Raw genomic sequence first — 26,491 nt, 5'->3', positions numbered from 1 at the left:
TCTTTTTGGTGTAGCAATCGTAATGGCCAGTAGTGTAGGAAGAAAATCGTAGAGAACCAGTCCTTAACGCCCCATTCTCAGACGCCGCACAGGAATCACACCTTTCCATTCTCGCCGGTATTAACACCAGCGCACGGCGCCGGTGCAGCGCAACGCGGCCGGCAGAGTCCTTGAGCGGGCAGCGCCGCATCCTGCGCGGACGCTCCGCGGAGCGCGCGCGGCAGCAGCAGCTGTTCGGCACGGCGAGCGTGTCCGGCGCCGCGACGCCAGGCGCCGGTCGATAGCGGCCGCTGCCAGTGCTGCCGGCGGCGCGTCGCGCAGGTCGGGGCCGCCAGTCGGCAGACGGCAGACGTAGGCGCCCGCCGGCGACGCAGACACCGCGGCGCGCCGCCACGCACCACGCCCAGCAGCCGCTGGTACGTACCGCCGACCGCCACCTGCTGGCGCCCTCTCTCTCTCTCTGTCTCTCTCTCTCTCTCTCTCTCTCTCTCTCTCTCTCTCACACACACACACACACACACACACACACACACACACAAGCACTCACTATATAATGCTTCTCAGTGCAACCAGAACCGTCTCGATGTCGCAGCTGCAGTAGTACTATAGCAGACTTCTATCCTATCCTCTGCCTATCCACAACTTTTCCATTGCCTACTAGTCTAGGTCGAGTTATCCCTAAATTTGTTGTTTATTCCAACGCTCCTAAGAGCTTGAGAAGGCACTACTCGAGGATTGTAAGTAGTAAGAGGTGTATTGTGCGGATTTAAATCTTTTTTCCTTATTATCCGTTACTATTCTACTACCACGATACTTTCTGATATTTGCACTATAAACATTATGCGCTTATATGATTCGTAACGAACACATTTTGCTTCTCGTCCAGTTTCCTCCTCTTCTTCTGCTACTACTGCTGCTCCTCCTCCTCCTTTTCATCCGTTTCTTTACTATATTTCATGTTCTAGTACTAGTTCTACCAACTTTATTTCTACTGTACTACCTTACAAGATCAACAACAATAATTCTCCCTCTTACTCCATCCCTCCTCCTCCTCCTCCTCCTCCTACTACTACTACTACTACTACTACTACGATTACTAATACTATGGTTACTACTGTTGTTACTACTAGTAGTACTTCTGGTGCTAGTAGTAATAGTAATAGTAGTACTACCACCACAGTTACAATTATTTATTCTTCTCCTGTTGCACGCCTGTTCATTGTGTAACTTGTTTCTGTTACACTGCTAGAACTACTACTTCTACTATTACGACTACTACTACTATCACTACACTTTTGATACCGAATCATTTACATTGTAACTCCTACTCGATACAAAGTTCTGTAAGAGCAATTTCTGATTTTCATAGGTTTTCATTCTACTTTGTATTTTTCCTCCTTCTGCTTTCTCATCACCACTACCACTACCATTACTAGTAATAGTAATACTACTACATGTTGTTACAGCTACTAGGACTGCTGCTCTTTATTCTTACAACAACAGCAACTCTCCCTCTTCCTCCTCCCCTACTACTACTACGATTACTACTACTATCGTTACTACTGATGTTACTGCTAGCAGTACTTCTAGTGCCAGTAGTATAGTAACAGTAGTAGTAGTACTACTAGAGTTACAATTCTTGCTACTTAAATTCTCCTCATGTTGCACGTTCGTTCATTGTGGAACTTGTTTCTGTTACTACTGCTAGAACTACTACTACTACACCTTTGACGATCGAATCATTTACATTATAACCGCTGCTCAATAAAATGTTTTGTAAGAGCGATTTCTGGTTTTCATAGATTTTTGTATTCTACTTTATATTTTTCCTCCTTCTGCTTTCTCATCGCCACTACCACTAACATTCGTACTAATACTAATACTAGTATGTGTTGCTGCAGTTACTAGTATTGCTCTTTTTATTCTTATATGTTGCGTTCTTTTTTCATTTTTAATTCTAGTGGGATGGTTGATTCTCATCATGGTGCTTGATCCTGCTGTTGCATCTCCTTCCTGACGTATAGACAGGAAAGCTGGTGTGTACCAACCTTCTATGCCCAACGTAAACAGTATTCTGTGTATAGCAACAGAAGATCAGCAGCAGTTGGACAAGTAGCCTGTTCTCATGGACGGTTCCGATCCATGTTGTAGGATTCCGTCAGGCAATATTGTACCTAAGTACAAAGCTCGCATATAATATAGCGTTTTGCGCTTTAAATTCTGTGATGAATCCCTAAATGAGTCTATGGGTTAATCAAAACCAGTCTCTGCTATCAACTAGTTGTGCAATTGGAGCAACTTTTCACCAATACGCATTTCAACGATGCCCTATTAACACATAAAAAAGACCACAAAATAATTAATAGTCCATGTTTATTTAAAGTATCGGGTGCGACCGCGTTTAATAAACTTCATCGATTGTGAAATATGTAGCGAGTAAGTGAAAATTTACGCAATTGCCAACTGTGTCCTAATCTTTTCTTGATCAGTTTTGAACGATTCTGAAACAACAAGCTGCGTGCGGTTTTGGGATTCTACATCAGATCGCTGCATTTTATGAACACTGCGGTTAAACCAGGCATGACGCAATACCTGATTCAGTCCTCAACCTGTCGTGCCATTACAGCTGGCTCGTAGAGATATGAGGAAGTCTTTGTGCGAGAACTCCGCTCCCACTCGCGAAAGACGATCCGAAACAGCTGATGATGTTAATCTGGCAACAATTTCTACACTTCATGGCCTCACCGATAATTCGACTTTCTAACATAAACAGATGCTTCCCCTTATCCACATTAAATTATTTTTATTATTTCAGTGCGACAATTTATCAAACTGTGATTTGCACTCTCACTGGTAGAGAGAGCGAACTGGCACAGTTCCTATGATACTGGACTCGTGTTTGCAAGAACGGTGGCTCAGATACCCATCCGGAAAACTAGATGAGGTTTAGCGGGGTTTACCAAAATGCTTAAGACAAATATCGTGTCGGTTACTCTGAATTACATTCCCCTGCCCCCCAGTCTAAGCGTGTACTCTGTCGCTAATGAAGTCGCCGTAGACTTGTCCCTGAAAGCGAACATTCCTTCCCGATTGGTGGGCAGACGTAGTGGTCCCCGCAAACCTCTATTTTAGAGAGCAGAAAACGTTTTAGTCCAAACTGTTTATTGTAGCTTACAACGTGTGATACTATGAGCTGTGATTAGTACCCATTTCTCCATAAATCCGTCATGCAACTTAAATGATTTGAAGTTAATTTATTTTAAATTAACTTTTCATACAAAGATTAGTTAAACTTTTTATGTGTCTGCACGTAAAAGTGTACGCTCGTTCTTAAGATGACTTATTTTAGTTTTTTCAATCGCCTTTTTCAACATGCTCGTCCATACAGAATATCTCAAGGCTGCTGCTATGCATTTCAAAACTAAGTACCGACACTGTTAGTGTTATTCTGAGTTATTTCATTGTATTATTTGTCTGTAACTATGATTTGTGATATCGGAACTGCTGGCACATTGCTTGCGTGAGACGAAAATGCGAAACAGTCCAGCATTCGTAAAATGGTGTATGAGAAACTGCCTACAAACCTGTCCATGCAGGAGCAATCACCATCCATATGGTCGCTAATATAAAATGAGGTGGCAAAAGTCATGGGATACCTCCTAATATCGTGACGGGCCTCCTTTTGTCTGGCACAGTGCAGGAAATCGGCAAGGCATGGCTCATCAAGTCGTTGGAAGTCCCCCACAGTAATATTGAGCCATGCTGCCTCTATAGTCGCCCATAAATGCAAAGTGTTGCCGGTGCAGCATTTTGTGCACGAACTGACTTCTCGATTATCTCCCATAAATGTTCGATGCTATTTTCCAGTCAATGATCGGTTCAGCGTAATTCCTGAAATTTGGTTTTCTCGCCACACTCTTGACACTGTGGATCTCGGAATACTGAATTCCCTAACGATTTCCGAAATGGAATGTCCCATGCGTCTAGCTCCAACTACTATCCCGCGTTCAAAGTCTGTTAAGTCTCCTCTTGCGGCCATAGTCACGTTGGAAACCGTTTCACTTGAAGCACCTGAGTACAAATAACAGCCCCATCAACGCATTGCTCTTTTATACCTTGTGTATGCGACACTACCGCCATCTGATATATTTGCATATCGCTATCGTACGAATTTTATCTCCTCATTGTATAGATCTGAATTCACTGTAGTCTTCATTTGATACAGCGTACGGTAGGAGTTACTTCTGAGTATCTGGCATCATTTCAGACTGCAGAACTGATAGCCACTGAAAGAGCGTATAGATCCAGTATGATGATCAGAGTTGGCCATATCGTAACATTAACGAATCCTCTCTCTCTCTGTCCTGCAAACACTAACATCAGTTTGTAAAGGCAAAGAGAGATCAATTTACTACCCCAGTTGGCTGGTGCTGCATCAGAGCTAGGGCGAAGGGAACAACGTGCATGCTGGGGTTGTGGGGAGTGAGGAGAACGACCAACTGGCAAAGGATGCAGTAACAGGAGGAATAGTAGGGAGATACATCCCATTTGGGTATCTAACTGCTGTCCTCAGCAGTCATAGACATGCCCAGAAGAGAGTGGAACATCGAGTGGGAAACCAAAGATCTGCCCAAGGGCATGTGGTACAGACAAATGCACCCACAATTCTTAAGGCTCAATACAATACTGGAAACTGGTATATGAAACGTAACTCCACTAGCAAAGGGAACAAGAGGCGGCTAGTAATGATCATTGTGAGTCTGAAATACAACCACGGCTGTTGGTCAGAACACTTCCATAGGACTCACATCACACCATCATATCAACACTATGCATCTGTTGTGGCTGCCCTAGACACAGAAAGAAATCAAATTGGCAACTTACAGAGCTGGTTGAAATGAAACAAGTTCCCTGCAATGAGTTGATGGTCTTGATAAAAGTTTATAAACTGCTCTTGGAACTCTTTTTAAAAGCTGGCGTTAAAATATGATCTATCGGACTGGTGTATTGTGTGTGTGTGTGTGTGTGTGTGTGTGTGTGTGTGTGTGTGTGTGCGGAGTTATTTTATTTATCTAAAAACTAGTTTGTTAAACTAAGATGCAGAAACTTTTTGCTACCGTATCTATTTAAGGGTTATCGTTCATGTCAGTGGAACCTGTGTTTTAAAGTCATCACCAATTTGTAAATAGGCAGCCCTGTAAGTCTGAATTCGTTGTACTCGAGTAACTACAGCAAGAAAAAATGTCTTTGGTAATAGCAACAAAAACTGGGTGTTTCGGGAAGAATATTTAATATCTTTGGATGGTGGTAGTAAAGAGTATTCATTGTAACATGTGTCTGTTTTTGTTGGTTATAGAGATACAGATGTTAGAATGTAACCCAAACGGGTACTCAAGGAAAATGTTAAGCAGAGGTAAACGATTTAGTTCAAAGTTGATTTTCATAAATCCCATCTCCGACTTCATTGTAGCTTCGAATTAGCTTGACGATACCACTGTAGTATTTCTGAGGTCGTCTTGGCATTCTTGTATGAGAGCAGCACTATTCATAATCCGCTCGTTCAATTCAGCTCTTTGTGTTTACTTCTTCTTCTTGAACTCCCCTTTTCAACTATCCGCACAGAAAAAATTATCGAGGGGTAAGGTCCTGGTATCTTGGTGGCCAAGAAACGTGGCTATTTCTGCCAGGCCATCTTCTGAAGAATGTTAGGATTAGATTGTGTGCCACGTGCGGAATAGAACGTGTCGTGGCTTCATCATGCTGGAACAATATGCTTATTTCTGTACCCAAAGAAACCTGTCCCAATAACGCTGGAAGTTTATGTTCAGAAAGTCTAGGTAACAACTCCCTGTAAGACGATGAGGTAATACAACAGGCCCGATCAACTGGTTGTCTATCGTACCACACCACACATTTACAGAAACAATCCTTGAAAATGTGCCCCCACAAATACAGGGCGTTTCAAAAAGAAAGAGCAGATTTCAAACATTTATTTCTCAAAAACTACAAATGATAGAAACACAATTCCAACGGTCCTTCACTCAATATGAGTACCAAATGTTACACAACAAATATCAAAACTGTACCTCAATATGAGCACCATTTGTTACACGACAAATATCAAACCGGTATCTCATTTCTTGCCACACACGACGCAACTGGTCTTTAGTTACCGAATTCACGGCCGCAACAATTCGATGTCGTACCTCTTGAAGAGTAGCGGGCATAGGTGGGACATAAACACAGTCCTTTATGTACCCCCACAAATAAAAATCGCAGGGAGTAAGGTCTGGTGACCTGGGAGGCCACAGACGATGACATTGATCTTGTGCTCCTGCTCTTCCAATCCACCGTCCTGGAATGGTGTTATTTAGGTACCGTCGTACAGGTTCAGAGAAGTGTGGTGGGGCGCCATCTTGCATGAAGATGAAGTGATTTGAATCTTCCTGAAGTTGAGGAAATAGCCAGTTTTCTAACATGTCCAGGTAAATGGTTCCTGTGATAGTTTTCTCCATGAAAAAGAAAGGTCCATAAACTTTGTTTACCGAAATTGCACAAAAGACGTTAACCTTTGGTGAGTCTCTTTCATGTTGAATAACGTCCCTCGGAGTTTCACTCGCCCAAATTCGTACGTTATGCCGATTAACTTTACCAGAAATGTGAAACGTTGATTCATCTGAAAAAATTAATCGTTCGGCAAAATTGTCCTCTTCCATGTCCTGTAGAATTGCAGTTGAAAATTCGAACCTTTTGTTGTGGTCGTCAGGACGCAATGCTTGCAATAACTGCAGTTTGTACGGCTTCATGTGCAGACGGTTACTCAGAACGCGCCATACCGTTGTTTTAGACATGTTTAGTTCGTGACTTGCCCGTGCCGTGGATTTTCTAGGGCTCCTTTCGTAAGCTGCACGGACACGCTCGACATTTTCATCCGATGTGCGTGGACGACCCGTGCTTTTTCGCTTGCAGATGCAACCATCTTCTACGAATCTGTGATGCCACTCATAAATTTGCTTATGACGAGGCGGCTGTTTGTTGAATTGACGGCGGAATGCACGTTGCACACCAACAATGGACTCTAACTTTGCAAATTGCAGCACACAAAATGATCGTTCCTGTGGTGTCGTCGCCATTTTCCTACAAACAAACGCCAGCGCCACTGCGGATTTGCATGGAACTTCTGCGCGGAGCATTGAAAAACTTTGAACCTTTCTCTGACAAGAAACGTTTGAATTGTGTTTCTATCATTTTTAGTTTTTGAGAAATAAATGTTTGAAATCTGCTCTTTCTTTTTGAAACGCCCTGTATTTGGGTTTTCACTGGACCACTGACGTGAACTATGAGTGTTATTGATGCCGTCACTTGTGAAAGTGGCTTCAACAGTGAACAGAATAAAAGGGATTACTGGACGTTGTGGAATTAGCCAACGACAAAATCTCAATCCATTGGCTTTATCTACTTCTCGAAGCTGCTGAATCGACTGCAAATGATAAGAACAGAACCAATGCGTATGTAAGGTCAGCCATATTCTTGTGCGTGGGAGACCGGCATGTATAGAAATTCTACGTATGCTTGTAGATGAACTACATTGTATCAACTGAATAACGTCTTCTTCTTTATTCACGCACTGTCAGTTTGTAATTTCATATCAAATATGACTGCTGTACATTGCACCAGTCTCACGCAGTTACCGAAGATACGAGTACGCACTCTTTAATCTTCCACTCTGCAGTCAGAAAATCGTCTACCGTATTATCTACAAGCAGCAGTAGCGTTTCGATTACAATATCCGCTCACAGATGCCATACCGGCATGCGCATCATTGCATACATATGCGGCATCCTCGAAAGACACAGTGGAACTGGCAAAAAGTCGCAACCACATTTGAAAAATTCAAGTACACTCCTGGAAATTGAAATAAGAACACCGTGAATTCATTGTCCCAGGAAGGGGAAACTTTATTGACACATTCCTGGGGTCAGATACATCACATGATCACACTGACAGAACCACAGGCACATAGACACAGGCAACAGAGCATGCACAATGTCGGCACTAGTACAGTGTATATCCACCTTTCGCAGCAATGCAGGCTGCTATTCTCCCATGGAGACGATCGTAGAGATGCTGGATGTAGTCCTGTGGAACGGCTTGCCATGCCATTTCCACCTGGCGCCTCAGTTGGACCAGCGTTCGTGCTGGACGTGCAGACCGCGTGAGACGACGCTTCATCCAGTCCCAAACATGCTCAGTGGGGGACAGATCCGGAGATCTTGCTGGCCAGGGTAGTTGACTTACACCTTCTAGAGCACGTTGGGTGGCACGGGATACATGCGGACGTGCATTGTCCTGTTGGAACAGCAAGTTCCCTTGCCGGTCTAGGAATGGTAGAACGATGGGTTCGATGACGGTTTGGATGTACCGTGCACTATTCAGTGTCCCCTCGACGATCACCAGTGGTGTACGGCCAGTGTAGGAGATCGCTCCCCACACCATGATGCCGGGTGTTGGCCTGTGTGCCTCGGTCGTATGCAGTCCTGATTGTGGCGCTCACCTGCACGGCGCCAAACACGCATACGACCATCATTGGCACCAAGGCAGAAGCGACTCTCATCGCTGAAGACGACACGTCTCCATTCGTCCCTCCATTCACGCCTGTCGCGACATCACTGGAGGCGGGCTGCACGATGTTGGGGCGTGAGCGGAAGACGGCCTAACGGTGTGCGGGACCGTAGCCCAGCTTCATGCAGACGGTTGCGAATGGTCCTCGCCGATACCCCAGGAGCAACAGTGTCCCTAATTTGCTGGGAAGTGGCGGTGCGGTCCCCTACGGCACTGCGTAGGATCCTACGGTCTTGGCGTGCATCCGTGCGTCGCTGCGGTCCGGTCCCAGGTCGACGGGCACGTGCACCTTCCGCCGACCATTGGCGACAACATCGATGTACTGTGGAGACCTCACGCCCCACGTGTTGAGCAATTCGGCGGCACGTCCACCCGGCCTCCCGCATGCCCACTATACGCCCTCGCTCAAAGTCCGTCAACTGCACATACGGTTCACGTCCACGCTGTCGCGGCATGCTACCAGTGTTAAAGACTGCGATGGAGCTCCGTATGCCACGGCAAACTGGCTGACACTGACGGCGGCGGTGCACAAATGCTGCGCAGCTAGCGCCATTCGACGGCCAACACCGCGGTTCCTGGTGTGTCCGCTGTGCCGTGCGTGTGATCATTGCTTGTACAGCCCTCTCGCAGTGTCCGGAGCAAGTATGGTGGGTCTGACACACCGGTGTCAATGTGTTCTTATTTCCATTTCCAGGAGTGTATGTAAACTGCAGCAAATTTTTAAAACTTGAACTTCAAAATAAAGATGATAGTCGATAAATAGACACGTAGCAACTGGAGTACCAACAAACTAAATGAGAGCTTCTCTCTCTCTGTAACCAATAAATAGTGAACACCTATATGAAATGTTTTGTTGGAACTTATCTAGTCTACCAACTCCTAAAATACATACCGTTCCTCCCGAAACACCCTGCATTTCTGTTTGCGAGTCGTGTTAATCTACCATGTTTCCCTCTGGTTATTCTGAGAGGAACTCTGAGACCCGGAGTACGTACTCTCTACTGTTACGCATATCACCAGACAAGAACATATGATCATCCTCAAATTATTTATACTTATTTATCACACTGCGATGATTACTGACTTCCTTATACTCCGGCTTTTGAGTTAGTTATGAACTTCACAGACAAGTTATAAAATGAGTTTAGCTGCTGCAGCCGTAGCGACGTCGATATAACAACATTTGTCACGCTGGGACGCGGTCCACGGGCGTGAGCTTAAAGCCGACGTGCCGCTCGCCCCTGCAGGGTAGAGCGCCCCCTTTACCGCGCAGCCGTGCCGACTGCCGGCCGCAGGGCGCGGCGTGTAGCGGCGGCGCCAGGCACGGCCCGGCCTATTGCGTGCGACACCGCCACGCCTCGCGGAGCGCGCCCTCGCTCACCACTTCGCTGCACGCTACGGACTCGGAAGCAGAGCCCTCTGTACAGCTGCCGACCGCCGCTTCACGTGTCAGCTCCTCATGGCGAGCGCCCTCTAACGGGAGGCCTTTACGCTCTGCATATCGTATAATTAATAAAAATACACTACTGGCGATTAAAACTGCTACACCACGAAGATGACGTGCTACCGACGCGAAATTTAATCGACAGGAAGAAGATGCTGTGATATGCAAATGATTAGCTTTTCAGACCATTCACACAAGGTTGGCGCCGGTGGCGACACCTACAACGTGCTGACACGAGGAAAGTTTCCAACCGATTTCTCATACACAAACAGCAGTTGACCGGCGTTGCCTGGTGAAACGTTGTTGTGATGCCTCCTGTAAGGAGGAGAAATGCGTGCCATCACGTTTCCAACTTTGATAAAGGTCGGATTGTAGGCTATCGCGATTGCGGTTTATCGTATCGCGACATTGCTGCTCGCGTTGGTTGAGATCCAATGACTGTTAGCAGAATATGGAATGGGTGGTTTCAGGAGGGTAATACGGAACGCCGTGTGGATCCCAACGGCCTCGTATCACTAGCAGTCGAGATGACAGGCATCTTATCGGCATGGCTATAACGGATCGTGCAGAGACGTCTCGACCCCTGAGTCAACAGATGGGGACGTTTGCAAGTCAACAACCATCTGCACGGACAGTTTGACGACGTTTGCAGCAGGAGGGACTATCACCTCGGAGACCATGGCTGCGATTACCCTTGTCGCTGCGTCACAGACAGGAGCGCCTGCGATGGTGTACTCAACGACGAACCTGGGTGCACGAATGGCAAAACGTCATTTTTTCGGATGAATCCAGGTTCTGTTTACAGCATCAAGATGGTCGCATCCATGTTTGGCGACATCGCGGTGAACGCACATTGGAAGCGTGTATTCGTCATCGCCGCCGGCCGCGATGGCCGAGCGGTTCTACGCGCTATAGTCTGGAACCGCGAGACTGCTACGGTGGCAGGTTCGAATCCTGCCTCGGGCATGGATGTGCGTTATGTCCTTAGCTTAGTTAGGTTTAAGTAGTTCTAAGTTCTAGGGGACTGATGAGCTTAGAAGTTAAGTCCCATAGTGCTCAGAGCCATTTGGACTATTCGTCATCGCCGTACTGGCGTACCACCCGGAGTGATGGTATGGGTTGCCATTGGTTACACGTCTCGGTCACCTCTTGTTCACATTGACTGCACTCTGAACAGTGGACGTTACATTTCAGATGTGTTACGACCCGTGGCTCTACCCTTCATTCGATCCCTGCGAAACGCTACATTTCAGCAGGATAATGCACGACCGCATGTTACAGGTCCTGTACGGGCCTTTCTGGACACGGAAACTCTTCGACTACTGCCCTGGCCAGCACATTCTCCAGATCTCTCACCAATTGAAAACGTCTGGTCAATGGTGGCCGAGCAACTGGCTCGTCACAATACGCCAGTCACTACTCTTGATGAACTGTGGTATCGTGTTGAAGCTGCATGGGCGGGTCTACCTGTACACGCCACCCAAGCTCTGTTTGACTCAATGCCCAGGCGTATCAAGGCCGTTATTACGGCCAGAGGTTGTTGTTCTGGGTACTGATTTCTCAGGATCTATGCACCCAAACTGCGTGAAAATGTAATCACATGTCAGTTCTAGTATAATATATTTGCCCAATGAATACCCGTTTATCATCTGCATTTCTTCTTGGTGTAGCAATTTTAATGGCCACTAGTGTAGTTTAGACCAGCGCATTCTAGTTTTCATACTTACCTCGTGAAGTAGCTTTCGGGTAAGCAGAGTTTCTAGTAACAGGTAACTATAGATATATTCACTTCAGTAGAGAAATTTATTTCTGTTTAAGAGTTTGCCGTCTCAGGGCAAAGCGAGAAATTTGCAGAGCAGTTTTTAGTGTTTCTTCATCCTTTTCCTTATATTCTGCATACATTCCAAATTCAGCAGCGCTATTTGAGATCTTATATCTACTTTACATACTACATATGGTTCGGAACTGTGCTTGTTGTGAGCGGACACAACGAGAATTGGCTGCTGTCCGTGGACAGCTGGAAGAAGCGTTGGCTACCTTGGAAATGCTTCTGGCTAATGTTCAAAGTTGTGGCGGCATCGGGGTACTGGGGACGACTCCTGCGACATCTTTGTGCCTTTGGAATCCCCTGGTGAGCCGGATGTCGCTGCACATTCTGATTCGCAACATCTGACCCACTCTAGAGTGGGTGGCATAGAGTGGTGGGCTAGCGAGTCGCTGTACGGAAGGCGAAAGAGGGAGCAGGGCTCGCGGCTGTTGCCCTACGCCTTAGCAACAGGTGCGAGATGCTACCCAGTGTTGATGATAACTCTGAGCCAGCGCGTGATGCCCCTCTTGTTGGGCCAGAGGCCAATTTTCCTGCCCAGTCCGGACAAGTGTAGAGGATGGGTATGCTTGTCGTTGGGAGTTCCAATGTTAGGCGGGTGATAGTCCCTAGGGAAACAGCAGGCAAGGCGACAAAGAATGCCAACGTGTGCTTGGTATGTATGCCGTTATGTGGAAGAGACTCTGCCGGCAGCTGCATGTAGTGGCACATGTCGGCAAGAATGACGCCAGCCGCTTGGGTTCTGTCGGCATCCTCTCCTCCTTTCGGAGGATGGCTTATTTGGTGAACTAGCATCGCACGCGGAGTGCAGGCTAAGCTGTCTATTTTTGGCATCGTTGCCTGGGTTGATCGCAGTCCTCTGGTTTGAGCAGAACGGAAGAATTAAACCAGAGGCTCAGACGACTCTGCGATGGCATCGGATACCAATTTCTCGAACCCGCTATCGGGTACAGAATTGCAGGATTCCACTTAATAGGTCAGGCGTGCACCATGTAGGAAGAGGCTACTAGGGTAACGGAATACGTATGGCGTGCACATGGGGCTCTTTTAGGTTAGAGAAACTCTCCCTTGGGATCAACGACGATTTGCTTGATAAATTAACCACAATTCCCCACAGAACTTTCGTCGTTGCAGATCAGAGATAGAAAAGGTTAATATGATTTTAGTGAACTGCATGAGCATCCTAGGAGAAGTCCCAGAATTAGTATCGCTAACTGAAGGTTTTAAAGCACAGATAGTTTTAGCAACAGAAATTTGGCTGCAACCGAACGTTAATGACAGCGAAATCCTACGTAATATTGGAAAATATTTATCGTAAGGATAGGTTAGTCGCCAATGCCGGCGGCGTGTTTACTGCAGTAAAGAATTCGATAAAATCTAGCGAGGTTATCGCGGATTCCGATTATGAGGTAATCTGGGTGAAGTTACGTATCAAAGATCCGTCAAATGTGGTAATCGGATGCTTTTATAGACCGCCTGGGTCAGGAGCTCTATTGGTAGGTCGCTTCAGACAGAACTTGCAGAATATCGTTAGTAATTTTCCTGATCATGCAGTTGTAATAGGGGGTGACTTCAACTTGTCAGATATAGACTGGACGTGTCAGGTTATCAAAATTGGTGCCAGAGACAGGAATTAGCGTGACATTGTTCTGGATGACTTGTCCGAAAATTACTTTCAGCAGATAGTTAAGCCTAGTTTACACGACGACACTAGGTTGCAGGCAACTGCGCTACCCGCCACTGCGCATGCGCGCCACCACTCGTTTGTTCAACTCGTTGGTGAAACTAAACAGTTTCGGCGTGTTCCAACTTTGGCGACACTAGCTGCGTGAGTTTTGAGGTAATGTGTGTTTGTAGAGTGTAGACAAACTGAAATATAAAGTGGAGAACGGAGAATAACGTTCGCTTTTTGGATATCTATGCTTTACACAGGTATTTGTGGGATTTCAGTGATGCTGATTACAAAAATAAGCAACATATTGCTGCTCTGAGACCGTCACGTGCGATCAGAACATAGATAGTTTGACAATATCTGAGCTGCAGGGCATATTTTATTGAATTAGGAGCACATACAAATGTAATTCCAGTAGTAGAAATGCTTTTGTCTACATGACTAAAATCCCATTGCTAACAGTCATTGGATCTCGACCAACGCGAGCAGCAATGTCGCGATACGATAAACCGCAATCGCGATAGGCTATAACCCGACCTTTATCAAAGTCGGAAACGTGATGGTACGCATTTCTCCTCCTTACACGAGACATCACAACAACGTTTCACCAGGCAACGCCAGTCAACTTCTGTTTGTGTATGAGAAATCAGTTGTAAACTTTCCTCATGTCGGCACGTTGTAGGTGTCACCACCGGTGCCAACCTTGTGTGAATGCTATGAAAAGCTAATGATTTGCATGTCACAGCATCATCTTCCTGTCGTTAAATTTCGCGTCTGTAGCACGTCATCTTAGTGGTGTAGCAATTTTAATGGCCGGTAGTGTATATGCTACGTACCAGTACGAGGGTTAAACTTAGTGGCGTGACGTGGCGGTTTGCCGGCGGGAAAATTACACTAGGAAGACGCCTTATACAAGGATATGCACGCAAAAACAAAAAGTTACAGCAATTTGCTAACCACTAGTCTACACAGTAAAATACACAGAAGGACGTGGGAAAAAAACAGAAACTAAACTAAATTACTGCGTATAAGGCAAATGCTGCTGCTGCTGCTACTGTTGCTGGCGTCCAAACGGTTCGGTGTCTGCAATGATTACCAAGCCATATTCAAAGGAGTTAACAACTCTCGACATGTTACCATGTGTAAGGGACTCACGATCCCACGAACATAGTTATTAGTATCTGACGCCCAGCCGTGCGGTTCTAAGCGCTTCAGTTTGGAACCGCGTGACCTCTACGGTCGCAGGTTCGAATCCTGCCTCGGGCATGGATGTGTGTGATGTCCTTAGGTTAGTTAGGTTTAAGTAGTTCTAAGTTGTAGGGGACTGATGACCACAGATGTTAAGTCCCATAGTGCTCAGAGCCAACCGACGCCCAGGTCGATAGTAGACACGAGTCGATTGTCAAGCGCTGCAGAAGGCAGTGAGACTAATGTTAAGTGCACAGTAGCACTGGAGTGTGTCGAGTGACAAGTAGCGCTGGAAAGACGGGCAATAATGGTTGTCGAGTGAGTTGTAAACGGTAAATTTACCGAAGTATGACAAATGAGCGCGTCCCCCTAATCGTCGTGGGGTGGACCCTCATCGATACCGGTTCGCGAGTGATAATGAAACCAAAAGTGACAAGTGCCGAATTACGTGTTTCGCGTCAACCGCGTCGGCCAGCAACAACCATGGATTGCAGTGAGGATTGTTGCGAATGTTAACCATCATCACTGGGTGTGACGAAGTACTTAAAAGCCACAATCAATTAAAGATATAACCGTAATTAGACGTGTAAGGCGAAGGTAGCAACTGCCTCAGAATTTGTGTGTTAGTAGGAAATACTTATCAGTTTGTACATCGCAACCTTGATGGTCTTTAATAATAGACAAACTTTCAATCATTAACTATTCCGTCTCAGAACAGCCGCATTCGGTTGAAATACCCCCGAAACTACAGCAGGAAAACCGATAGCCTTTCATCCATTAAGCAGAGGGTCATATAATTATAATAATTAACTGTTTGGCGGCTTCAGTAATTTACACAAAACCCGATAAAGAACTTAAACGGGGGTGTTTCACATGTGACCTGTAAATCTATCTGAAACAAACTAATCAGCTACCGTGTTTAAATTCACGCCTTACGAATCTAGCCACAATATTCGGATCTCGTACATGGCACTCCTTCAGGTGGAACAACCCTTCCCGCAACCTTTGGCCGCTTAGTTTGTCTCATTACAGGAATACACTGAGGTGGCAAAAGTCATGGGATACCTCCTAATATCGTATCGAACCTCCTTTTGCTCGGCGTAGTGCATCAACTCGACGTAGCACTGACTCAATAAGTCGTTGGAAGTGCCTTGCAGAAATATTAAGCTATGCTGCCTCTACAGCTGGCCATAATTGCGAAAGTGATGCCGGTGCAGGATTTTGTTCACGAACTGCCTCTCAATTATGTCCCATAAATATTCGATGGGACTCATGTCGGGGGACCTGGGTGGCCAATAATTCGTACGAATTGTCCAAAATGTTCTTCAAACCAATCGCAAACGGTTGTGGCCGAGTGACATGATGCATTGTCATCCATAAAAATTCCATCGTTTTTGGGAACATGAAGTCCATGAAGGGTTGGAAATGGTCTCCAAGTAGCCGAACATAACCATTTCCAGACAATGATCGGTTCAGTTGGACGAGAGGCCAAGCGGCAGCCGTGGACAGAGCAGCAGCAGCAACAGTGAAGTAACCGATTTTGTGACATTTTACAAGTTCCTAACCAGGAGCGAATTATTTAGTCTCATCTTGTGCTTTGGTAGTTTAGTTTTTGAGTCTCTGCGTGTTAATCCAATTTGCTAGACTCAGTTCATGCGTTTTCGTTAGTATTTGCAGTAGAGTTTTGCAGCAGGTGTCGATAGTCGTTTGTTTGTCTGTCTAGTGTATTTTTTCACTGTCTTTAGTATGGATAAGGACTGTGATTGCTGTGTGCAGATGTGAGCGGAGTTGGTGACACTGCGCTCTCAGCTCTAGGCTGTGTTGGCTTTGGTTACACAGCGTGAGGCTGCAGTGGATGGGCATCACCATTGTGGGGATCCAACGGAGGTCCAGCACGACACACGAGTCTGCAGACCAGTCCATACTAGCCGTCAGCCCAGTTACTACTTGCACTGAGATTCGAATGGGAGGTCGCCTCGGGGTGCAGCAGGCTGCCAAAGACTTCCCGGTGGACCGAACGTAATGCTCCCCAGTTAGTCTGACAAACAGGTTCCAGGTACTATCTGTGGCTGACAATAACACTCTGAGAGATGCAATCACTTGTCCTGTTCCGGAGGGAACCTCTCAGCCTGCAAGATCCAGGCAGTCACAGAGCGTTGGATTATTGGTAGTTGGGAGCTCCAATGCTAGGTGTGTTATGGAGGCCCTATGGGACATGGCAGCCAAGGTGGGGAAGAAAGTCTGTTTACACTCGGTGTACATACCGGGTGGAGTCATTCCAGACGTGGAACGGGTCCTTCCAGATGTCATGAAGAGCACCACTCACTTTGGTACCAATGATGGACGAGGGTAGTTCAATAAGTAATGCAACACATTTTTTTTTCTGAAACAGGGGTTGTTTTATTCAGCATTGAAATACACCAGGTTATTCCCCAATCTTTTAGCTACACAACACTATTTTTCAACGTAATCTCCATTCAATGCTACGGCCTTACGCCACCTTGAAATGAGGACCTGTATGCCTGCATGGTACCATTCCACTGGTCGATGTCGGAGCCAACGTCGTACTGCATCAATAACTTCTTCATCATCCGCGTAGTGCCTCCCACGGATTGCGTCCTTCATTGGGCCAAACATACGGAAATTCGACGGTGCGAGATCGGGGCTGTAGGGTGCATGAGGAAGAACAGTCCACTGAAGTTTTGTGAGCTCCTCTCGGGTGCGAAGACTTGTGTGAGGTCTTGCGTTGTCATGAAGAAGGAGAAGTTCGTTCAGATTTTTGTGCCTACGAACACGCTGAAGTCGTTTCATCAATTTCTGAAGAGTAGCACAATACACTTCAGAGTTGATCGTTTGAGCATGGGGAAGGACCGCACGCGGGGGATCAGACAGTCTTGCTTGACCTTGCGGCGATGATGACACACGCTTTGCCCAACGACTCACCGTGCTTTTGTCCACTGCCAGATCACCGTAGACATTCTGCAAGCGCCTATGAATATCTGAGATGCCCTGGTTTTCCGCCAAAAGAAACTCGATCACTGCCCGCTGTTTGCAACGCACATCCGTTACAGACGCCATTTTAACAGCTCCGTACAGCGCTGCCACCTGTCGGAAGTCAATGAAACTATACGAGACGAAGCGGGAATGTTTGAAAATATTCCACAAGAAATTTCCGGTTTTTTCAACCAAAATCGGCCGAGAAAAAAAATGTGTTGCATTACTTATTGAACTGCCCTCGTATGTCGCTTTGGATCGAAAGAGATTCTCTCTGGTTTCCATCTCCTATCTGAAGTGGTAAAGGGCGAGATGAAAGCAGAGTTCACCATTTGCAGCATTGTCGACAGGACCGATTGCGAACCTCTGGTATAGAGTCGAGTGGAGGGTCTGAATCAGAGGCTTAGACAGCTCTGCGGCTGTGTAGGCTGCAGATTCCTCGAATTGATCCATACGGTGGTGGAGTCTCGTGTTCCGCTAAATAGGTCAGGAGTACATTATACGCAGGGGGCGGCTACACGGGTAGCGGTGGCTGAGTAGCGTGGACTGGGCGGCTTTTTAGGTTAGAGGGTCTCGGGGAAACACAGAAAGGCTTCCAGCCTCAGAGAGAGCTGGTCGACCACAGGAAGAACGAAGATGTAGGAACCATCGGTATAACAGTTGTAAATTGTCAGTACCAGAGCTCCAAGTGCTAATAGTAAGTACTGATGCGCAAATCGTTATAGACACTGAGAGCTGGCTACAGCCGGAGATAGGTTCAGCCGAAATTTTGCGAAGACTTAACAGCGTTCAGAAAGTATACACTAGATACAGTTGGAGGCAGCGTGTTTGTTGCTGTTAGAAGTAGTTTATCTTGTAGCGAAATTGAAGGAGACAGATCATGTGAGTCAGTATGGGTAGATGTCATTCTTGGCAACCAGAATAAAATAAAAATTGGATCGTTTTACCGACCTCCTAACTGAGGTGATGCAATTGCTGAAAGGTTCAAAGAAAACTTGAATATAATCTCGAGCACGTGCCTGACTCATAGAATTATAGTTGGTGGTGGCTTCAATTCATCCTCGATATGTTGGCGAAAATACGTGTTTAAATGCAGAGATAAGAACAAAACTTCATCTGAAATTGTGCTAAACGCATCCTCTGAAAACTAATGCGAGCAATTACTTCATGAGACCACTCGAATTGTAAATAGTTGTGAAAACACACTTGACCACTGAGCAGCAAATAATCCTGAGCTGATAACGAGCATCAAAACGGGTGCAGGGATTAGTGAACACAGAGTTGTCGTAGCGAGACTGAATACTGTAGCTCCCAAATCCACAAAAAATAAACGAAAAATACACCTATTTAAAGAAACAGATAAAATTCGCTTGACGCCTTCCTGAGAAACAATCTCCACTCGTTCCAGATTAACAATGTAAATGTAGACCAGATAGGGCTTGAATTCAAAGAAATAGTAGCCACAGCAATTGGGAAACTTTTGGAAATTTGTGGTAAGGACTATGGGACCAGACTGCTGAGGTAATCGGTCCCTAGGCTTACGCACTACTTAATCTAACTTAAACTAACTTACGCTAAGGACAACACACACACCCATGCCCCAGGGAGGTCCCGAACCTCCGACGGGGAAAGCCTCGCGATCCATGACAAGACGCCTTAGACCGCACGGCTACCACGTGCGGCAGCAATTGAGAGATTTGTACCACATAAATTAACAAACGATAGAGCTGATCCATTTTGAACACGAAACAGATCAGAACGCTGTTGCAGAAACAACGAAAACTGCATGTCAATTTTAAACGAACGCAAAATCTCCAAGGTTGTCGATGGAAACCTGGCAGAAATTCCAGAGAGATCCTGGTCGTATGAAAAGTATGTTAGCGGTAAGACACAATCAGTGCGTTCTCTGCATGAAAGCAATGGAAATATTATCGACGACAGTGCTGATGAAGCAGAGGTACTAAACATGGTCTTCCGAAATTCCTCCACCAAAGAAGACGAAGTAAGTATTCCAGAATTCGAATCAAGAACAGCTGCCAACATGAGTAACATATAAGTATATTCCCTCGGAAAAATGAAATGATCGTATGGCATTTATTGGCCGGGATATCCCGTTCGGGGTTCGGCCGCCGTATTGCAAGTCTTTTTAACTGACACCATTTCGGCGACTTGCGTGTCAATGATGAAGGACACGCAACATCCAGTCCCCTGCCGGGAATCGAACCCAGGCCCGCTTGCGTGGTAGGCGGTAACAGCCGCTGCGTTACGGAGGCGGACGATACCGACGGAGTAGTGAAGCAACTTAAATCGCGTAGTAAAATCATGTCTTCCGGTCCATACTGTATATCGATTATGTTCCTTTCAGAGTATGCAGATGCAATAGCTCCATACTAAAAAATCATATAACGTCGATTGCAGCAGGGTTTTCAACATATATTGTGTTCTGTCATTAAGAATTACCTCGAAGAGAACGGTCTGTTGACACATAGTCAACACGGATTTAGAAAACATCGTTCTTGTGAAACACAACTAGCTCTTTACCCACACGAAGTGTTGGTTGCTATCGAAGGTTTAGAAAAGATATCTGTATGGTGTGAAAATTAGCAGTTGACCCTAAATAATGAAAAGTGTGAGGTCATCGATGTGAGTACTAAAGGGAATTCATTAAACTTCGATTACACGATAAATCAGTCAAATCCATAGGCTGTAAATTCAATTATACAGGGTGAGTCACCTAACATTACCGCTGGATATATTTCGTAAACCACATCAAATACTGACGAATCGATTCCACAGACCGAACGTGAGGAGAGGGGCTAGTGCAATTGGTTAATACAAACCATAAGAAAATGCACGGAAGTATGTTTTTTAACACAAACCTACGTTTTTTTAAATGGAATCCCGTTAGTTTTGTTAGCACAACTGAACATATAAACAAATACGTAATCAGTGCCGTTTGTTGCATTGTAAAATGTTAATTATATCCGGAGATATTGTAACCTAAAGTTGGCGCTTGAGTACCACTCCTCCGCTGTTCGATCGTGTGTATCGGAGAGCACCGAATTACGTAGGGATCCAAACGGTGATGGGCCTCAGGTACAGAAGAGACTGGAACAGCACATTACGTCCACATGCTAACACCTTTTTATTGGTCTTTTTCACTGACGCACATGTACATTACCATGAAGGGTGAGGTACACGTACACACGTGGTTTCCGTTTTCAATTACGGAGTGGAATAGAGTGTGTCCCGACATATCAGGCCAACAGATGTTCAATGTGGTGGCCATCATTTGCTGCACACAATTGCAATCTCTGGCGTAATGAATGTCGTACACGCCGCAGTACATCTGGTGTAATGTCGCCGCAGGCTGCCACAATACGTTGTTTCATATCCTTTGGGGTTGTACGCACATCACGGTACACGTTCTCCTTTAACGTACCCCACAGTAAGAAGTCCAGAGGAGTAAGATCAGGAGAACGGGCTGGCCAATTTATGCGTCCTCCACGTCCTATGAAACGCCCGTCGAATATCCTGTCAAGGGTCAGCCTAGTGTTAATTGCGGAATGTGCAGGTGCACCATCATGCTGATACCACATACGTCGACGCGTTTCCAGTGGGACATTTTCGAGCAACGTTGGCAGATCATTCTGTAGAAACGCGATGTATGTTGCAGCTGTTTGGGCCCCTGCAATGAAGTGAGGACCAATGAGGTGGTCGCCAATGATTCCGCACCATACATTTACAGTCCACGGTCGCTGTCGCTCTACCTGTCCGAGCCAGCGAGGATTGACCACGGACCAGTAATGCATGTTCCGTAGATTCACTGCCCCGTGGTTTGTGAAACCCGCTTCATCGGTAAACAGGTAGAACAGCAACGCATTCTCTGTTAATGCCCATTGACAGAATTGCACTCGATGATTAAAGTCATCACCATGTAATTGCTGGTGTAGCGACACATGAAACGGGTGAAAGCGGTGACGATGCAGTATGCGCATGACACTACTTTGACTCAGTCCACCGGCTCTCGCAATGTCCCGTGTACTCGTGTGTGGGTTCATGGCAACAGCAGCTAACACACCAACTGCACCCGCTTCTCCTGTGACGGGCCTGTTACGGACCCGTTTGCGTGTTACGACCATACCTGTTGCATACAGTTGGCGGTAGATGTTTTGCAATGTGCGGCACGTTGGATGCTCTCTGTCCGGGTACCGTTCTGCATACACCCTGCAGGCTTCAGCTGCATTTCGTCGACACTCGCCATAGATGAGTGTCATCTCCGCCTTTTCAGAGTTCGAGTACACCATGGTCACAGTTTCTACAACACTACACTATCACAGACGTCTGGAACACGGTGTACTACAGTTGGTCTGCGTGCGGAGACGAATGCAGAATAACAATAGCAGCAAGCGCTACATGCGGACACTGCGACAGCTAGACCAAACCACAACAGTGCATTACAGCCACACTGGTAAACACGGTCGTCATCGTAAACATGTCCCTGCAGATGCTGCTCGCCGACCGTGGCCCGTGTTTGTTGCAACACGCAACTGAACGTCGGAGGTTTCAAGCGTCAACTTTAGGTTACAATATCTCCGGATGTAATTAACATTTTACAATGCAACAAACGGCACTGATTACGTATTTGTTTATATGTTCAGCTGTACTAACAAAACTAACGTGGTTCCATTTAAAAAAACGTAGGTTTGTGTTAAAAAACATACCTCCGTGCATTTTTGTATGGTTTGTATTAAACAATTACACTAGCCCCTCTCCTCACGTTCGGTCTGTGGAATCGGTTCGTCAGTATTTGATGTGGTTTACGAAATATATCCAGCGGTAACGTTAGGTGACTCACCCTGTATACCCAGGAATTACAATTACGAACAACTTAAATTGAAAAGAACAGAAAAGGAAATGCCGTGTGGCTAGGGCCTCCCGTCGGGTAGACTGTTCGCCTGGTGCAAGTCTTTCGAGTTGACGGCACTTCGGCGACTCGCGTGTTCAAATGGCTTTAACACTATGGGACTTAACAGCTGAGGTCATCAGTCCCCTAAGCCTAGAACTACTTAAATCTAACTAACCTAAGGACATCACACACATCCATGCCCGAGGCAGGATTCGATCCTGCGATCGTAGCAGCCGCGTGGTTCCGCACTGAAGCGCCTAGAACCACTCGGCCTCCTTGGCCTACGACTTGCGTGTTGATGGGGATGAAATGATGATGATAAGGACAACACAAAACCCAGCCCCTGAGCGGAGAAAATCTCCGACCCAGCCGGAAATCGAACCCGGGTGTTAGGCATGACATTCCGTCGCGCTGACTACTCAGCTATCAGGGGCGGTGGAAAAGAACATCTAGAATATGTTGTGGGGGAGACGAATCAAAGACTGTGTTTTATAGGCGGAACACTTAACAAGACGCAACAGATCTGCTAAAACACTGCCTACACTATGCTTGTCCGTCCTGTTTTGGAGTGCTGCTGCGCGGTGTCGGATCCTTGCCAGATAGGATTAGCGGAATACATCGAGAAAGTTCAAAGAAGGGCAGCACGTTTTGTATTATCGAGAAATAGAGAAGAGAATGCGACTGACATAATAGCGAAACTGGAGCGGAAATCTTTAAAACAAAAGGGTTTTTCGTTTTGGCAGGATCTTCTCAGAAAATTTCCGTCACCAGTTTTCTCCTCCGAATATGAAAACATTTTGTTGAACGATCATCATAACAAAATAAGGGAAATCAGAGCTCTTACGGAAGAATACAGGCGTTCGTTTACTTTTCTTCCCGCGCGCTGTTCGAGAGTGAAATAGTAGAGAATTAGTGTGAAGGTGGTTCGATGAACCCTCTGCTAGGCACTTACGGGTGATTTGCAGAGTAGCCATTTAGATGTAGGACCTAGTCCAGTCAATGTAAACGCAGCCCGTACCATTACGGAACCACCACCAGCTAGCAAAGTGCCTTGTTGACAATGACAACCTCAATCCGTGGCTTCGTGGGGCCTGCACCGCACTCGAACTCTACCATATGCCTTTACAAACTGAAATCGGGACTCATCTGACCAGGCCACGGTTTTCCAGTCGTCTAGGGTCCAATCGATATGGCCAAGAGTTCAGGAGAGGCGCTGCAGGCGACGTCGTGCTGTTAGCAAAGGCACTTGCTTCGATCGTCTCCTGTCGTAGCCCATTAACGCCAAATATTGCAGAACTGTCCTAACGGATACGTTCATCATACTTTCCACATTGATTTCTGCAGTTATTTCACGCAGTGTTGCTTGTCTGTTAGCACTGACAGCCGTACGCAGGTGCCAACGTTCTTGGTCGTTAAGTGAAGGCCGTCGGCCAGTGCGTTGTCCGCGGTGAAAGTTAATGCCTTCAATTTGGTATTCTTGACACATTCTTGACACTGTGGGTTTCAGAATATTGAATTCCCTAACGTATGTCCCTTGTGCCTAGCTCAAACTACCACTCCGCGTTCAAAGTCTCTTAATTCCCATCGTGCGGCCGTAATAACGTGGAAAACGTTTTCAAATGAACCACCTGAGTGCAATTGACAGCTCCGCCGATGGACTGCCGTTTTATACTTTGTGTATGCGATATTGCCTCCATTTGTATACGTGCCTATAGCTATCCCCTGACTTTTGTCACCTTAGTGTACTTTCTTAGGTGCATAGGCATAGAAAAAAATGTAATAACAAACAGCTGTTAATTTCATTGGATGAAGAGTAATGAAAATATACCCAATGATCGTCGCGCTTATGAAAAGTCAGAGGATTTTACCAAAGAATTTTTTTTTTTTTTTTTTTACTTTATTGAGATTCCATTCCCCCCGAAGGAGGCGGGCTGGCAGCAGCTTAGTACGCCGCTCTTCATTGTTTAAAAAGAATGAAGATAATAAATAATAAAAGCAGGCGATAAAATCGGTGACTTAAATGGTAAAATGGCGGAAAACTGTGGAACTTAAAACATAAAACAAAGGGTTGGCGATGCTAATAAAATACAGCAGACAGGTAAAATAATAGACAGACAATTAAAAAACACGGTGACGATCTTGTTTCTGCTCGCAAGGGACATAAAAATCACATCCAGCAACAGCATGATTTCTGTTCGCAACACTTCGGAAAGACCCACAACACTGAACACTCACTTGAACACTGCACTAAAAAGTTGGCACAAATATGACACACCACAGCCGAGAGCAGGTGGGGGGGGGGGGGACGACATGGACAGATGAGAGGGAAAGAAAAGTGGGAAGGAGAGGAAAAACGAAGTGGGGGGGAGAGGGGGGAAGGAGCCGACGGAGGATGAGGGGGGGGGGGGGCAGACGCGAGAGGGAGTGGGGAAAGGCAGAGGAGGGGAATGCAAAAGGACGCGTGCGGGGTAGGGGGGGGGGGGGTAGCAAAGAATGCTTGTTGTTCGTTTTAATCGTTTCAGACGATAAGTAATATCATGAAACAGTCCATAAAAGTGTCCTGAATGTCCCTCAAAATTTACATAACGCTTTTGAAATAGGAGGACGTTCTGAAAAGTGATGCTGCCGAATCTTTTATTCTATTCACAATATCAGCTGAGGTATTACATCTCATGCATGCCACTTGGTTAACTTTTTCCGCTTTGCTCATGCAAGTTGTAACCCTCTGCCGCAAGAGTGCTCCGAACTGTAAAGTGGCGGTGTGTAATGTAACTACGCCGGCGCGTAGGAAAAATGGCGGTCCGTAAGAAAAATGTACTGCCAGACACTCAGAACACTGACAGCACTAATTCTAAGAGTTCACCACACATGGAGCACCCTCTCGTTAAGCATGACAGTGCCGGACCACACACGAGCGCTGCGACAGCTGGGACAACACTACGCCTTGGGTTCTCTGTCATCGATCATTCGCCATACAGTCCCGACTTGGCTCCATCCAATTTTCATCTGATTCCAAAAACTTATAGAACACCTTCAAGGAATTCACTTTGATAGTGACGAAGGGCTGCAAGCAGAGGTGCAGTTGTGGCTCGTCAACGAAGTCAAACGTTCTACACTGACAGTGTCAACAAACCGGTCTCTCGTTGCCAGAAATGTGTTCGTCACCAGGGTGACTGCGTTGAAAAATAAATATGTAGAGATGAAGAATGAAGGTGTATAATGTTAATGAAGTTTGTTTTGTTTTAAAAGCTTTAAGAGTGTTTCGGGGGCATTACTTTTCAGCACGCCCTAGTAAATACAGAGCGTAAACGAATAAATGTTAAAGCCTAAAACAGAGGTGTAGGTGAAGTCGAACAAATCGGGACAGGCACTTGTGCTCTATTAAATCGATGAACTGCCTCAAATTGGCCAAAATAGCCACCTTCAGTGCATGTGCGTCCTTAAATATTAAAATCCCTTGTTCTTTAACGTACAAAATGTAAAAGTGACACTTCCTGGCAGATTAAAACTGTCGGACAGAGACTCGAACTCGGCACCTTTGTCTTTCGAGGGAAAGTGCTCTACCGTCTCCCTTTACTTTTATTTTTCTTAATTTTGTTCGTTGTATTTGATCGTAGCGGACGTCATATGACATCCGCTGAAGTTCGTTTTTTACCCCTTAACCCAGTTTTTTTTTATTACAGATACCAGCCAGCTCTCTGACTGAGCTACCCAAGCACGACTCAAGCCCCGTCCTCGCCGCTTCACTTCTGCCAATACCTCGTCTCCTACCTTCCACAATTCACAGAAGTTCTTCTGCGAACCTTGCAGAACTAGCACTCCTGGAAGAGACGATAT

General features: G+C 46.0%; 1 protein-coding gene across 1 annotated transcript in view; it reads left to right on the top strand.

Moving 5' to 3' along the window:
* Positions 1 to 350: 350 nt before the first annotated feature.
* Positions 351 to 26,491, top strand: part of LOC124777007 (clavesin-2-like) — a 252,466-nt gene continuing 226,325 nt past the window's right edge. The window contains exon 1 of the mRNA XM_047252256.1: positions 351 to 416. The gene's annotated coding sequence lies outside the window, so the exon portion shown is untranslated. The remainder of the gene's footprint in view (positions 417 to 26,491) is intronic.

This window comes from Schistocerca piceifrons, chromosome 2 (assembly GCF_021461385.2).
Source record: "Schistocerca piceifrons isolate TAMUIC-IGC-003096 chromosome 2, iqSchPice1.1, whole genome shotgun sequence".
Lineage (NCBI taxonomy): Eukaryota > Metazoa > Arthropoda > Insecta > Orthoptera > Acrididae > Schistocerca > Schistocerca piceifrons.
This window is presented reverse-complemented; position numbering and strand designations above follow the sequence as displayed.